The sequence below is a fragment of the Callorhinus ursinus genome, unplaced genomic scaffold (genome assembly GCF_003265705.2).
Source record: "Callorhinus ursinus isolate GAN/ISIS: 27379988/994484 unplaced genomic scaffold, GSC_fseal_2.0 scaffold3, whole genome shotgun sequence".
NCBI lineage: Eukaryota > Metazoa > Chordata > Mammalia > Carnivora > Otariidae > Callorhinus > Callorhinus ursinus.
Genome location: NW_027397065.1, coordinates 42,059,459 through 42,074,691, shown reverse-complemented (window position 1 = coordinate 42,074,691; position 15,233 = coordinate 42,059,459). Strand labels below are relative to the sequence as shown.

The 15,233-nt window shown below is 40.9% G+C and overlaps 1 protein-coding gene across 2 annotated transcripts in view; it reads right to left on the bottom strand.

The window, feature by feature from the left end:
- The window catches only part of ATP10B (ATPase phospholipid transporting 10B (putative)), a 275,419-nt gene that overhangs the window by 207,629 nt on the left and 52,557 nt on the right, over positions 1-15,233 (bottom strand). For both annotated transcript variants that reach the window (XM_025867091.2, XM_073890325.1), the window contains exon 2: positions 1,761-1,824. The gene's annotated coding sequence lies outside the window, so the exon portion shown is untranslated. The remainder of the gene's footprint in view (positions 1-1,760; positions 1,825-15,233) is intronic.

Below are 15,233 nucleotides of genomic sequence, written 5' to 3'. Positions count from 1 at the left end.
CGGGAGTGGGAGGGATGGGGTGGCTGGGTGATAGACATTGGGGAAGATATGTGCTACGGTGAGTGCTGTGAATTGTGCAAGACTGTTGAATCACAGATCTGTACTTCTGAAACAAATAACGCAACATATTTTAAGAAAAAAGAAAAAGAAGAAGATAGCAGGAGAGGAAGAATGAAGGGGAGTAAGTCAGAGGGGGAGACGAACCAGGAGAGATGATGGACTCTGAAAAACAAACTGAGGTTTCTGGAGGGGAGGAGGGTGGCGGGATGGGTTAGCCTGGTGATGGGTATTGAGGAGGGCACGTTCTGCGTGGAGCACTGGGTGTTATGAACAAACAATGAATCTTGGAACACTACACCAAAACAAATTATGTAATATATGGTGATTAACATAACAATAAAAAAATAAAAAAAAACCAGAATGGAGACATTCAGGAAATGTTTCCTTTTTTTTGGCTGCAGAAAGCAATCACCTACAACTGAATGATGTTAGCACACAGAATAGTGAATTTTAGAGTCATTTAAATAGCATGATCTCTTACTGGTAATTTTCAAACATCAAATCAAATTCTTTAGCTGAAAAATTTTGGTTTTAGCCTTTCTTTTTATGTTGATTTTTTTTTTTCAGACAAGTGGAAGGTCTTATTAAGCCTCAGTATCTATAGAGTTGTGCATGTCTTTGTGAAGATCCCAGACAAATTAAAAAGTCAAATTAGCAATGCATATTTAATATTGCTTTGTAGTTTGTTTTGTAAGTTGGCAGCATTGCTTAGTTTTTGAGGAGGAGTATATAATTATGCAAATTGAAGAAACGGCCTGCATATGGTATTATAATGCCTTGGGTTTTATATCCAGAGTCAAAGGTATTTCTAATATTTCTTCAGTTTATCAATGACTTTGGGGGAGGTTAGCCGAGGCTAGGTCCCCGCTTTTTCTCCAGTGATGGAGTATATGACACCTTGGAACTTAGGAACCTGTACAAACATTCATCTTGGAGGAAATACCACTAAGATTTGCATAGTTTTGCCTTATAGCAGAGAGTGTTGATTGCCTTTATAATAACCATTCCTCCTTCCTTTCTCCTTTTAAACAAGACTTCAGTTTTGTTCAGATAGTCACTCACTTCTATGTGACCATGTGCTTCAGGGGATGTGGATACGATCCCTAGCCCCAGGATAGGACTCATGATTGGTCTAAGTCAATCAAAGTGGTCCCATCCGCTTGCAAGGGATTGATTTAAACAAGTGTGTGTGACATGCTTCTGACCAATGAATGTGAGTGAAAGCCTGCTGGGGGATTTCTGGAAAGGCTGATAAAAAGAAATAAATGAAAGAGACAGCCCATTGAAGAGGTTAGAATCCAGACTGTGGTGACATTTTTGAGCTATTCAATAAACCAACTATGGACCTGTCCTACTTTAGGACTTCTTGTTCTGAGCACTAGTAACTTTTTTCTAGCTTTTCTTTACTTTTTCTTTTATTATTTAAGCCATCTTGAGTCTGTATTTTGTTACTTTCAGCTAAGAACACACCTTAATAGTTCTGCACCTTGATAGTTCCTACAATGCTCTGGTGTGTGTGGCGGGGGGAGGAGGCAGGGAGAGAAATTTAAGTCACATACTTAGCATCTGATTTAACAATGAAGCCAGTTGATGTTTGCTTAAATGAACTGGAGGAAGGAATGGTAGTTTAATAAAGCTCATCTTGGCACCAGAGGGCAGTCCATATTCTAGATCCAAAGAATAATAGGAAAACTACTCACTATTCACACTGTTGTTTTCTTTAAAACAGGTGTCACCAGTTCCAATCCTTTTATCAAGGCAAGCCTGCAAGACATAGAAAATATATACAAAATATACAATCTCATTTTGGCATCAGGCAGTAATCAAGTATTTTGCCTTCTTCTCTCCAGGTGCATGGCTCCAGCTTTAAACAGACTCCACAGATCTGGACGTTTTCCCAGGAAGTTGTTTCAATAACAGTTTATTGCTATCAGGGAATCAAGTCTACTACTTTATCTGCTACCCTCTGGAATGTTCCCATAGACTCCAGCTAAATGCCTACTTGCTCCATGAAATGTGTACTGGTCCAGCCACTCAGTGCATTTCATTTCCTTTGCCACATTGATTGGTTCAGGAATGAGCATAGGACCCAATACAGGCCAACGAAAGTCAGTCCTGAAACTCACATGGAAAATGCAGGGGCAGAGATCTCTTTTGACTGTACTTAGAATGGTGAGAAAGCACAGCTGGAGCTTCCAGCTCCAACAAGGAAAATGAAGACTGCAGTTTTGAGTGAGGGATACCAAGCCTTGATATTATTTGGGTACCTGGATCCAGCTATGATTTAAATGCTTGAACTTTCCAGTTGTGTGAACCAATACATGCATGCTTTTGACTAAGCTCATTGGGTTTTCTGTTCCTCCCAGTCAAGAATCTTCAGTAATACAGGAAGGTGGGTCAGGTATTAAAATTCTCACTTTACAAAGTATGAAATGGAGGCTTAGAGAAATGTTAAGGTGGGGAGGTCCAAGACCTCTAATTCAAGGGCTCCTTCCATTGCTGTACTCTACTCATTCAGTGATTCATTACAGTAAAATGGGAAGAATTGACACACTCATTGCTATCTTTACTGACTTTAACATTTCTGCTTTTGAGAAAATGTATGAATCTTCCACAGGGCTACCAAGGGAGATAATCTATATTATTTTAGCAAAGTAAAGATTGTTACATATACTCACACACACATATGCATGTACACACACACACACATTATAGAAGGTCACAGTACCTACTGTGCAAATCCAAATTTTGAATTTGTGCAAATCTTTTTCCCCAAGGATCTGTCCAGGCTACAGGCTGGCTCTGGTTGAAGCCCACTCTCCCCCAGGGGACTTCTGCACTAAGTCTTTGGATCATCTCTGCTTCCTCTGTCATCTACATGCCAGCCTTGTCTGCTGGTTTGTGACTAGACTGACTGCAAACTCTCTGCTCAGCAGACTGACCTGTGCAGTGACTCGTCTACCCGCAGTGAGTCACTAAGGAGGGATCAAAAAGTGGAAGCCTGCAACCCAAATCCCACTCCTCTGTATGTTTTGCTTGACTCACACTTTTTTTGAACTACATTTAAACACTGAGAAACTTTACATAAAAACTTAGGTTTCAAGCTTTGCTTGAAAAAAATCAAAAGGACTGTCAACTGTGTGCATTGCCACAAGGTGACACGGGCCAAATCTGAGTGGTATCTGAGTCCTTTAGATGTATTTTCTTCCTTCACCCTATTTCCCATCTGGCCTCCTTTTACTCATTTCTGCCACTTGCCTGGCCACTGTGAGCATACACATTTTCAAGCTGTGTCCTAATTTTCCTTTGACCTATTAGGGGCTAACCCAAATGAGATGCCACCTTGCCCTCCAGTGGCCTTGTCTGGAAGCAGCCTATTTCTAGCCAGACTCCCACCTCCGGCTCCAGTCCCTCCAGAAATAAAATCACATTATGTGAGATTTCATTTTATTATTTCCTTATCCTTGCTGCATCCTCCAAATCCTCTGTAAAAAATAGGACTTATTTATTTGAATCAGAAAGACAAGTTTTCTAAATGCTCTTGTGAAAATATAGCTGCCCTGTGTCCTGCAGGAGAGAGGGACTTGAGGGAGGCCATGTAGTAAAATCCACTAGGCATAAGATGAGAAGTCAGAAGACTGTCACTTGGTGAACTTTCATAAATGCTTTCTTTCTCCCTACCTCAATTTTTCCATCTATCAAAAGAGGAAGTTGAGCTAGATTAGAAGTTGTAAACTGGTGGCCTATAAGCTGTATCCAGCCAACAGATCCAATAGATGGTATTTTTTTTCTTTTGCCAACAGCTAAAAAAGAAGAGTATTTCAACTAAGAATCCAGATAACAGATGTGTCAGAACTATCTAGCAACCCTTGACAGTGGGCTAGCATTCTTCCATGACAGTGGTGATTAGAGGGGTTCATCCCAGTCCTCACTCACATCCTAGTGGACAAATACACCTACTCTGACAACTTGCTTCATTTATTTACAACCCTGCCTGCCCTTCTAGGCATTTACTCTTGCCACCCTTAGATGAGATGACCTTTGAGAACACATCATCAGTCCCAGTTCTGTGGGTGGAAACCAGTGATCTGAGAGTTAGAGACAATGTGGAAAAGAGAAAAATATTCTGAGCAGAAAGACCTCACTGTGCCATTTCAGTAAGCCTCAGTGAATCACTCCGCCTCCCCACTTGGCCGGGAGTTGGAACAGCAAGACGCCCAGGCCTTTGTGAAGGTCCCACTACATGGTTAAACCTGAAAAGGCAACAGCTTGGTTTTGAAAGTAGCAGAAATATTCTTCCGTTGGGGTTGCTAGCTGATTCTCTAAGTAATTTGCAATTCAAGTGTCTCTTTGTTTTGTATGAAAATTTGCTGCTATTTGGAAAGTGGGGAAGAGCTAAATTGCATCCTGCTGGTTTTACTTTGACTGTATCAAAAAAGAAACTGTTAATCTGGTTCCATAATTAACTTTCCTGTTCTAAAAAGGTCCTGGGAGAGAGTCCAGAGAGTGGCTGTCAACTCCCTGCTTCTCTCCTCAATAACTCCTTTCAACAGGATGCCCTAAACGGAGAATGGATCCAGGTGGGCATTGATTTGATTTTCTCTTTTTCTGATTTTTCTTCCCTTTTATTCCCATCCAATCAAGATTTTGTGAGCCCTTACTGTGGGTCAGGCGCTGGGTAACCAGGGTGGGTATAAAAATAAATAAATTCTTGTGGAGCTGCCAGAGAACATAAGTTTCCATCCATCCATTCACCCATCCATCCATCCATCTGTTCAAAAGGTGTTAGGTTCATTATATGACAGACACTGTGCTAGGCATTGGTGTGTGAAAAATGCAAAAGTGACTTAATCAGTATCCAAGAATTCTAAAGTGAAGAGATGACTTCTGATAACAGTTGGTTTCATGGGGAAGATAACATTTAAATTGGTTTTGACCCCTGTGATATTTGCATGTGTACACGTGTGTATACGTATACATATATGTGTGCATAAAATGCTAAAGGGAGAGGATAATTGACACAAGCAAAGGCAGGAAGGAGACTGGAAAGCAAGCTTGATGATCAAGGAGAGACCACTTTGGCATTAGCAAAACGTTAATGTTAGTTTGGACTAACATTAAGAGCCAAAACTCACTGACTATTGGGAACTTTACTAAGCACTCTTTATCTATTATCTCAATGAAACCTCACAAAGCCAAGTAGTAATTATTGCTTATATGCTACAGACAAGGAAATAGACTCAGGTAAGTTCCCAGGGAATCCACTGGCAGGATAAATGGCCGAGGTGGGACCTGGATCCAAGTGACTTTATAGTCTGTTAACCATGAGGCTACACTGCCTAGTGGGAAAAAAGACTTGGACGGCCACCAATTAATTAATATTGCATTCATTCATTTATTCATGCAAATGTATACTTGTTACTACCCCGGGCAAAACAGGACCCCGAGAGCTGGGGAGTAAAGAAAAAAGGACAGACGCGGTCTTTGTCTTCTTGGAGCTAACACTCCATTGACCTCACAGTGAAGTGTCTCTCTCCCTCAAAGTGCATGAGGAAGAAAATTAAAAAAATCAAGACATAATGGGTTTTTAAGGAGAGCACTACCAATTAGGTGACTTCCCCAGCTCCACTTAGATAATTTAGATAGTACCCCATCTCTTCATTTTCTTGGAGGGACATTTGTTCTCTCCTTTTTCTTCTCTCTGAAATTACTGCCTTGGGTATAACACACCCAATTTCCAATCCTATCCTCAAATCCAACCTGAAAGAATCTATAAGGAACTTGCTCTCTGCAACCCACTCAGCAGACCTAAGTAAGTTTTCAGAGTTTCTCAGGCTCTTTCAGCTTCAGGTCTTAAGGAAAGTGAGAGACAAACACTAGTATTAGTCCATACCCCCATGAAAAAAAAACTCCCAGTGTTCACCAAATTTGGCCTGCAACCTACCCCATCTTATTAGTTGATGCACTGTCCCAGTTTTTTTTGGAGATCAGGCAAAGATACTGCATTATTCCTGAGACTAAGAGGAGGCCAGGATTCCTGACTGTCGAGGCTACCAAGGACCCCAGGTATCCAATACAGGTGGACCCTTGGGTTATTACACCTGTAAATGAGGGGGACAGCTGAAACAAGATCTTAAATTGACAGGAGAAGGGGGGTACACAGAGGGAACTTCATATTCTCTGACTATGGCTGACAGAATAATGACCCAGAAAGAGGTCCATGCTCTAATAACTGGAATTTGTCAATTTGTTACATTACATAGCAAAAGAAACTTTTTGAAATTAAGGTTACAGACCTTAAGAAAGAAACATTATCCTGGATCATCTCGGTGGGCCTGATGTAATCACATGGGTTCATAAACATGGAAGAAGCAAGCAGAGATATGCAGTGTTGGAAGACTTGGAGAGATATGAAATGTGAGAGAGATTAATGCACCGTTGTGAGTTTGAAGATGGAGGAAGGAACAATGAGCCAAGGAATGTGGGTAGGCTCTAGAAGCTGGAAATAGTCTTTAGCTAAAAACTAGCAAAAAAAAAAAAAAAAAATGGGGGCCCTCAGTCCTATAACTGTAGGGAAGTAAATTCAGCCAACCACCTGAATGAGAAAGGAGATGGATTTTCCACCAAGAACCTCCTGAAAGGAACACACCTTGTTGACTCCTTGATTTCAGCTTAGTGAGACCCAGTTGGACTTCTGATTTATAAAACTGTAAGATAAATAAAATTGTATTGCTTTAAATCTCCAAGTTTGTGGTAATGTGTATGGTAGCAATAGGGCACTAATATGCCGACTTTTATTTAACCCCCATCCATTGTTAAGTTTGATATAGCATCAGCCGGGGTTTGCAAGCTGCTTGGTCTAGTGAGGACCTAGTATGATTGAATGCGACATAAAACTCCAAATAGCAGTTGCTTAAACATGTTTTTTGTTTGTTTGTTTTTGCTTTAAAGAAATCTGGAGGTAGGGGCGCCTGGGTGGCTCAATTGGTTAAGTATCTGCCTTCGGCTCAGGTCATGATCCCAGAGTCCTGGGATCGAGCCCCGCACCGGGCTCCCTGCTCAATAATTCTTTTTTGGGGGGGCATTGCTGGATGGTTCTCAAAAGGTCATAGGTATGACAATGACTCTGGCTAGGATGCTCTTTCCTCCATACTGACTAAAGGCCCAGCTCTCCCTCTTCTCAGCCCTTTTTCCTTGTTTTTTTTTTTATTATGTTAGCCACCATACATTATTAGTTTTTGATGTAGTGTTCCATGATTCATTGTTTGCATATAACACCCAGTGCTCCATGCAATATGTGCCCTCATTAATACCCATCACCAGGCTAACCCATCCCCCTACCCTCCACCCCTCTAAAACCCTCAGTTTGTTTCTTGGAGTCCATAGTTTCTCATGGGTTTGTCTCCCCCCAATTTCCCCCCCTTCATTTTTCCCTTCCTTCTCCTAATGTCCTCTTTGCTATTCCTTATGTTCCACAAATAAGTGAAACCATATGATAATTGACTTTCTCTGCCCTTTTTCCTAACTCCAATTTGTAGTTCTATTCAATCTTAAGGGCCCATTTCAAATCTTACCCCCTCCAAGAATTTTTCCTCAAGTTCACTCAGAGGGAAATAATCCCCTCCTTCCTTAAGTTTTCATAACACTAGGTTTATATTTGTTCCTTGTCACACTTCACCTTATGTGACAGTTATTGCTACATGTGATTGCATCTCTTGCCTTCTGGAATGCAGGCCATTGTCTTATACATGGTTGAAAATCTCAAACATGGCATAAACTCAGTATATGCATGACATAGCAAAAACTCCTAGTTTGTAATCATAGTCCCTAGTGTCCACAGTCCCCTTTCCCTAGAAATAACCCCCCTCCCTTACCCTAAGTGCTATTCATATACATGGCTGTCCTACTGGCTATTTCACTGCCGTCTCTCTTGGGGTTATGTGTGATCATGTGACTAAGTTAGGGCCAGTGGAATATGAATAGGACTATTATTTGAAAATTGTCACTCATCTCCATAAAGATAAATCTACTTGTCAGGACTTTTCTTCTTAGGCTCCTTCCAGTTGGCTGGAAAACAGTATAGGAGTTTCCTTGGAAGCCACATGTTGAGGATGGCAGAGCTAACTGGCCAACCTGTGATTCAGAATGACCTTGTGGAGCTGCCTACCTGCCCTAGACCACTTCCCCACTTTTGGACTGTGAGGGATATAGAGGCTTGCTCCTCTAAGCTGTTTGGCTTGGTCTCCCTGACAGCAGTTTATCTGTGCCTTAACTCATTCATGTGATTGATAGGAATTGGTCTCTCGGCCTGTGGACAGATGTCTGGCTTCCTTTCCACTTGTCATTTTCTAGGAGGGAGGCACCTAGGCTTAAATGATGAGACCTAAAATACTAAACATACAATTCAAGTGCATAATGCCCTATCTTGAAAGTAGCCAAGGGCTCCTGGTGAGAGAGAGATCAGGCTCACTTATTTTGGTTAGCTACAACAGTTAAGTGAATAGGTTCATGCCTAGCATTTTATTATTTCTGCTGGTGTCACTCTTGAAAATATCTTTTAATCAGAAGTATGTCCAGGCTTCCTAAATAATGTTTTGCACCAAGATACATTGCTGATTTATTCTTCTCAAGCTCTTCATTTTAGAAAATTCTTTTACTACCTAAGCATTTCTTGCCATTTGAAACTTTATAAAATTCCATTTTTTTTTTACCATACTTCTTTAAGAGCCTATTTAGACAATTTTGCTGATCATTCACTTCCTAGCTGGCTATTAACAATGAAATGTCTTGTGTTTGTATGTTGTTTAATACTTTTCAAAGCCCTTTCACAATCTAATAGCATTTAATCATGAAGAAAGCCTGGTAGGTTATGCAGAAGTATTAGAATTCCTACTCCCTAGATCAATAGTCCTCAGCAATAGTGTTGTATAACAGTAGCATTTAGTAATCCACTGTGAAGTATGTTATAATGCAAATCATGTTTTTTTCCCCAAATAATGTCTTTCTTTTAATTCATCCTATCAATACAATAGACAGTTTTTCAGGACTTATGTCCTAGAAACTGTCTTCAGCATGGGGAAAACAGTGGTGAATGAAAGAGACAATATCCCTGCTCCTAAGAATGTGATGGGTAGCAGAAGAATCAAGATAGTAAATGTCTACTGTTTCATCTGTCCTACATTAATTCCTTTCTCTGGGCAACTGATTATTTGGTGATCCCACCGTGTTATTCTGATGGGGTTGCCGACTACGAGGGAGTCAGGTGATCTAGGTATGCCTTTTCTGAGTACTGTATTCCTCTGGCTATAATGATTGGTTCAAGGGAAGTAACATGACCCAAATCTGAGCTGAAAAAGTCTTTTCTAGGATTAACCACTTAGGAAAAAGGAAGATACAGAGGCTCTTTGATTTATTATTACTAGGCAGGGATGATGTAATCTTGGAGCCAACTGTGGCAGTTCTTTTGCCACATGGAATAAACCTTTTTGCAATAGAGAAGTGGAACCAAGGAGGTTAGGTGGTGGGGAGAAGAAGAGGCAGGCATTGAGGGACAGGTAGTCACGGCAATTTGGAAGGACACACACTAGTTGGACCAGATACTAAAACAATGCCTGGCTCATAGTAGGTACTTGCTACTTATTTATTGGAATGGTAAATGAGAAAAGAGATGAACACTACTTTTTAGCCCCTTTGTCTGGGAGTCTCCATCACTCTAACAGTGTTGAGCAGAACAGATGCTCAAGACATATTTCTTGAATGAATGAATGAATGGATGGATGGATGGATGGATGGATGGATGAATGAATGAATGGCACCTTACTGACTGTGTCTTCAGCAAGGTGGAAAGGAGTTCAAGATTGAAAAAATTCCCACTCTATTTTGTCATAAATTTCATCCATCCTCAAAGTATGACAGAGCATAGTGGTAGTAAAGAAAAAGTGCTTAGATATCAGGCAGGCTTGGCTTTCATTTCTGGCTTTCTTGGCAGCCAGCTATATGATGTTGAGAAAATAATAACCACCCCCTCACAAGGGTTTTTGTTGAGGATATACTGATGTAAGTGTAAAGCTTTAAGCAGAGCAGTTGACATATAATCAAAAGTTATAATGTTACCTGTATTTGTTAAACCAATTTTTATTGAGTGAGTGTCTTCTAAGCCTGGGGATACAGGAGGATGAGACAGATGAGGACCTAATCCTCAAGGAGCTTTTGTCTGAGTGGGAGGGATATGATAACAAAGTAAAAAACAAATAAATGAACAAGGAACTTGAGATAATTCAGGCCATGGATATTAAAGTAGGGATAGAAATAAATAGAGCCTCCTCTAGTCCAGGTGGTCAGAGAAGGCCTCTAAGGGAAGATGACATTTGAACTGAAATCTGATAATAAAGAAGCCAGTCATATGAAAATATGGGGAAAGAGCACTCCAGGCAGAGGGAACTGCAAGTGCAAAGGCCCTGAGGTCAGAATGAGTTTGGTGTGTTTGAGAATTTGAAAGAAGGCAGGGTATAAAGAGTCAAAGAGAAAATGGTGGGAGGAGAGGTCAGCGATGAAGGGTTAACTCACCAGCCATTTAGACTGACTTATACTGAGGCAGGCACTAACATAAGTTAGGAGCCAGGAATATGAACAGGAAAAGGCAGAAACTACCTTGAGTAGTACTCAATCTATTTAATCTCAACAAATGTTGTTAAAGGAGGTGTGCTGTGAGTTGAATTTTGTATAGCCACATTTTGACCATATCTAACACATCTAATTGAGTTAGAGGTAGCAGACAGTTCTGTGTCAGGCTCTCTCCACTGAGAAAACAGGAGGCAGTTACATAGTAAACATAAGTTTGGCCACAGGAGAGAAATCTGTTTACTTAATGTAATTACATTTCATCAAGTACAAATTGCATCTATGTGATCCATGCAATGTTTTGGAGGAGGAGAAATGATGGTGACAGCCATCTGAACCCCAAGTGGCCAGTTAAACTCCATTCTTGTGAAGGATTGCACCACAAGTCATGACCAAGCCCTTTATCCACTGGCTGTCCTTAGACATTTTCTGATTTCTGTATGCAAAGTCATTTGTAGGTACTGCTATGTTTTAGTTATGTGAACTTTGAGGGTCTAGAGGTCTCAGAGCAAAGAGAGCAATTTATCTATAAGCTAGAAAAGGATAAATTACAAAACTGATCAGAACTCAGGCTTAAGGGGTGCCTGAGTAGCTCAGTCAGCTAAGGGTCTTGATTTCTCCTCAAAACATGATCTCAGGGTCCTGGGATCAAGCCCTGTGTTGGGCTTCATGTTCAGTAGGGAGGCTGCTTGAGATTCTCTCTCTCCCTCTTTCTCTGTCCCTCCCCCACTCATGTGCACTTTCTCCCTCTAATAAATCTTAAAAAAAAAAAAAAAAGGCTTAAATCAGGGCAGAATGAGATATCAATCCATTTCCTGAAGAGTACCCGATCCTTCTCTCCTTAGATCACTTTGTCCATTCTCATGGCTGTTTTTTTCTTGAAGATTTTTATTTATTTGAGAGAGAGAGAAAGCATGATCAGGGGGAGGGGCAGAGGGAGAAGTAGGCCCCTCGCTGAGCTGAGCAGGGAGTCCTATGCAGGTCTCCATCCCAGGACACTGGGATCATGACCCGAGCCGAAGGTGGATGCTTAACCCACTGAGCCACCCAGGTGCCCCTCTCATGGCTTTCTTAAATACCATCTACAGGCCGATGATTCATAAATTATATCTCCAGTTTAGACCATGGCCTTGAGCTCTAAACTCATGTATTCAATTTCTGACTTGACATCTCCACTTTGACTGTTTCATAGGCTTTGCCACTTAACATGGCACTACAACTAACTCTTCATAATCTGGCTCTACTTGTCCTCCCCAGCATTCTGTTCCTTCCTTATTCTCCATCATCTCTGTAAATGGCACCACCATCCATCCATTTGCTCCTGACTTATCTTTTATCATTTCCAACATTTAGTACATTAACCGAGTCTTATAGGATCGACCTCCTAATGATATCTCAGATCTGTCCTCTCATTTCCATATGCACAGGCACTACAAAAGTCCAAACCTCCCCCATCTGCTGCTTAGACCAGTACTGTAGACTCCTAATAGGTTCTTGCTTTACTCTTGCTCTCCTATAATGTTTTCTTCACTGAGAGATTTAAAAAATGCAAAGTCTCTCCTCCCCCAACACACATACTTCTAAGACTTCAATTCATTGTACTTTGAGTTTTATTTATATTTTTTCCCTCTGGAGTGCAAGATGAAAAGTAGCATCAGCCCACATCTACAATCTCATTTCACTCACCTTACCATCTCTAAATTCTGGACACACTGGCCTTCCAACTGTTCTAAGAATATAACAAGCCCACTGGCCCCTTTAGGGCATTTCACCTTAATTTCAGAGACCTTGTCTAATTCCTCTACCTAAAGCAGAATAATCAGTAATAGACTCTCCCATAGCACTCCGTCTTATTCATAGAAGTGTTCAAAATTCAAAAAAGCATATATGGTGATTAACATAACAATAAAAAAATTAAAAAAAATTCAAAAAAGCACTCTCATGTTTTATTATTATTGTTGTTGCCTGTCTTCTCCTTATTATAGTATATTACACAAAGGTAAGGAATACATTCATCTTGGGCGCCTGGGTGGCTCAGTAGGTTAAGAGATTGCCTTCGGCTCAGGTCATGATCCTGGAGTGCCTGGATCGAGTCCCGCATCGGGATCCCTGCTCGGCAGGGAGTCTGCTTCTTCCTCTGACCCTCCCCCCTCTCATGTGCTCTCTCTCTCTCTCTCTCTCTCTCTCTCTCATAAATAAATAAAATCTTTGAAAAAAAAAAGGAATACATTCATCTCGTTCATTATTATCTCCCTAGCCAAACACACTGCCTAGCACAGGGTAGGTCTTCAATTTGTTGAAGGAATAAACAAATAACTGTCTGAACAGATGAATGTGTTTTGGTGATTATAAGGATGGAGGCCATGTTATATCAAAATCATTCCCTTTTCCATTTCAACACTGACATGCATGGTACATTGGCCATTTCATTTCTTTATCTTCTTATAAACTATCTTTTAAAATCTTGATTAGAAAAGGATTCCTCAAGTCTCAGATTACCTCAGTAGCAAACAAAACAAAAACAAAAACAACTTCCTTAAAATTTTCCAGTTACCCGGACAAAAATATCTTCTGAATATTATAGAAAATACCCATATTATTCTTATCTTTGGGTAAAAACACTGAAGACTGTTGAAGAGAGAAGCCTTGAATCTGTTTAGTATTCATTGTACTATCTTGAGTAAGTCATTTCCCTCTCTGTTTTTCAGATTTCTATACTGAGATTTCTTCCAGGTCCTTTGTTTGCTGGCACTGAGACCCTTGGAAAGTCATTTAACCTCTGAGTGGTAGGGTACTCAACAGTGGGCTGAATAGTGCCCCCCATCCCGCACCATGAACAAAGATACATCCATATCTCAATTCCTTGATTTTGTGAATGTTTCCTTACTTGGATAAAAGGTTTTTACAGTTAATCTTGAGATGAGGTCATCCTGGATTATTCAGGTGGGCCCCAAATCCAGTGATAAGTATCCTTATAATTGAGAGGCAGAGGGAGATTTGTAGAAAGAGGAGAAGCAATGTGACCACAGAGATAGAGACTGGAGTGATAAGGCCACAAGTCAAGGAATGTCAAGAGCAATGAAGAGCTGGAAGAAGGAAATAACAAATTCTCCCCCTTAAACCCCCAGAGGAAGCTGGATTTTGGATTTCTGGCCTTCAGAACTGTTAAGGAATAAATTTCTGTTGTTTTAAGTTACTAAATTGGTGGTAATTTGTTATGGCAGCCGTAAGAAACTGATACAATATTCATCTGTACTATAGGTATGACTGAGGGTCACTCAGTCTCTTTAGCCCAGAGCCTACATTGAGGCCAGTCTTTAATGTCACCATACCTGGTAACTCTACCGGGCCCATTCTAGAAATCAATGTATATAGTCTAATAGACTTTTATCTATCAATCAATGTATATAGTCTAATAAGGAGAGCTATGAAGGACAGTCTTATCCTTATCATGCTACAAAGACTTCTTTTTAAATATTCAATGTTCATGTTCCACTTTCCATGGCAGCTATTATTTTTCCCTTTTTTTCTCTTGCTCCTTTCTCTGTGGCCTTTCTCCTCCAGCCACCTTCAGCCATGTGGAATCTCCTCTTTTCACCCTCATACCAAGCCCTTTCAGCCAACATAGCAGCAACTGGTTAAGAAGGGCCCAATCTTGTTCTGGTTGCTATGGAGATTTCCACTTTAACAAGCAATGTGAAAATATTAAACATTAATAGTAACAATAGTAATAGGAACAGCAACTAACAATCACTGGTTGTTTTCCATGTGGCAACCTTGGTGCTGAGCATTTTTAATGTATTATCTCTTTCAGTCTCCAAAAACAGTACTTCCTAAATGAATTCTTGCACAAATGTATTCGTGACAAAGCCCACTGTCACATCCTTAGGGTTCCTGACTACTATTGCCTTGTTTCACATTTGCACGTGCCCTTCCCAGAGATCTCCTTCCTCCAGAAGGATATTGGATTCTAACCAGCAAATTGCAGAGAAAATTACATTTTATATTTACTGCCTGACAAGTGATTCCCTTCTTCTGACATATTGTTGACTATAGACTCTTACAGCAAGTGGGAATCTTGAGAGTGAACACTTCACCCAGGTATCACCCCCAGCATACCTAGAGGACCAGAGGGGAGTCCAGAAGGAATAAAGGCAGAAAAGGCGCTCTTCTGAGCCAAGCCGTCTCTTGGAGTAAAAGGTTGAGTGCCATTTGCTTCAGGAGCATCAGGATTTAGTTTAACCTGAAGCTTACACAATCTTCTTAGGGTGGGAGCTAGAGGGGAAAGAGAGGGGCAGAACCTAACCAACTGCTAGGGGCACCCAAGGGTAGGGAGCAAAAGCTCTGAGTCTCTGGTATGCTTCAAAACTCATTAAACACATATGGCTCTCAAGCCTCTAGAGGCTCAGGAAGAGGGCACCAGAACCCCTGGCTGAGAAAGGCATCATCTGCTGCATCTTCCTCTTGAACATTTTGCCTGCCATAGCGGCTGGGTTCAGACACCTACTCCACCTGGCTCCACTGAGTCCGGCCCACAGATGTGCCTAATGCCC